Source organism: Lathyrus oleraceus, chromosome 4 (genome assembly GCF_024323335.1).
Source record: "Lathyrus oleraceus cultivar Zhongwan6 chromosome 4, CAAS_Psat_ZW6_1.0, whole genome shotgun sequence".
NCBI lineage: Eukaryota > Viridiplantae > Streptophyta > Magnoliopsida > Fabales > Fabaceae > Lathyrus > Lathyrus oleraceus.
The window spans coordinates 175345269-175347111 of NC_066582.1; positions in this window are offsets into that span (position 1 = coordinate 175345269).

Genomic DNA, 1843 nt, shown 5'->3' on the forward strand with positions numbered 1-1843 from the left:
CGGGGGTATCAAGTCGGTGAATTGGTATTCAAAAGATTTCTTCCTCCCAACACAGATCACAGGGGCAAATGGACACCGAACTATGAGGGTCCGTACGTGGTTAAAAGGATTTTCTATGGCGGAGCTTTGATGCTAACAACCATGGATGGCGAAGGATTCCCGTCCCCTATTAACTCAGACGCAGTTAAAAAAATACTTCGCATAAAATAGACCCGTTGGACGATAAAAAGAATAGTCCAGGCAAAAAAAGGGCATCCCGACGAACCAAAAAAAAAAGAATAAAGAGGTTCGGGCAAAAATTAGGGATATAAAAAAAGAGTACACCCGGTGAGTCGAAAACCCAAAAGGGAGGCTCAGGCAAAAATGGGTATCCCGGTGGATTGAAAACCCGAAAAGGGGGCGATCCAGGCAAAAGTTAGGGAATAAGCGAATGACTGTGATCTGAGTTCATCAGTGTTATATCACCGTTTCATTCAATCCGGAAATCTTCGAAGGTTAAAGATCGACTAATCATCCACTTCAGAAAGCAAGATGAGCAGAGCGTCTTGAGGACATACGAGCCATAGCAGAGTCGAAACTCGGTGGGACCCCGTATCCCCATTGCCATTAGGATAGTTCTCTTTTTATAGCTATCACCTCTTTTCAGGATCAGCTTCCTGATGCCTTCGCCTATTTCTGGCACAAATTTTCTCCCCAGTAAGAGTCGAATAATTCAGTTAAAGAGCCTCTTTATTTTTCATTTATCAGTTTGTTTGCAAAAATGTCCGAATTTTTGATAAAACATATTGCATATGAACATAATGGTGGCTTTTGCAGATGATTTGCACAGGAAAACATTTAAAATTGCTTTGAATGTGCTTAATCCCGGACGGTGAATTCAAACCGAGTAATTCCCCCGAGGCATACGTGTATTTTTGGTTGCAGGTCACAGGAACCGGATGCCAAGTCATGAATCCTCATCCCCAAGCGGTTGACAAAGTCTCTCCTCAGTAGAGCATGTTCCCCAGCAGAGTTGACAATATCCAGACTATATATCCCCAGCGGAGTTGACAGTGTCAGACTGTATCTTCCTAGCAACAGCGGAGTGGTTGCATAACCAACAGATGAGAGGGTGGTGTTCCCAGTGTTCATCTCATTCCCCAGCAGATTATTTTTAACAGATTTGTTAATCCCCAGCTTGAGGGCGATTAGCAAGTTCATATCCCCAGCAAAGGTCGTTTCCTACGACATTTCCCCAGGAAGTGTTTTCCCCACAGACTCTCCTCACAGAGCCTCGCCGAACAAAGTTTCCATAGTTGATACTCCCCCCGCAAGGTCAACTTTTCAAGCAGCCAATTTATTTTTGGTGGCTCATTGGTCCCGGTAGACGGATCATTCCCCACAGAGCATTCAAGGATTGATACAGCGATCTGTTCTCTACCGGAGTTTGCTTCCCCAAGCAGATTTCTTTTTTACACCATGCATAACATTTGCATTTGCATGCATATCATATCAAGCATACACATAAGCTGATAAACAGGTTCTTCCAAGCAGACTGAAGAATTACTTTACAACCAAGGTCATGAGATCCAGCCAGATGATCAAGCGTGAGTGATCCAGCCTGAGGGTCGTTTTGAAGATTCAGCCTGAGAATCGTTTTCCGGTGATCCAGCCTGAGGGTCATTTCGAAGATTCAGCCTGAGAATCGTTTTCCAGTGATCCGGCCTGAGGTTCATTTTGAAGATTCAGCCTGAGAATCGTGTTCCAGTGATCCAGCCTGAGGGTCATTTCGAAGATTCAGCCTGAGAATCGTGTTCCAGTGATCCAGCCTGAGGGTCATTTCGAAGATTCAGCCTGAGAATCG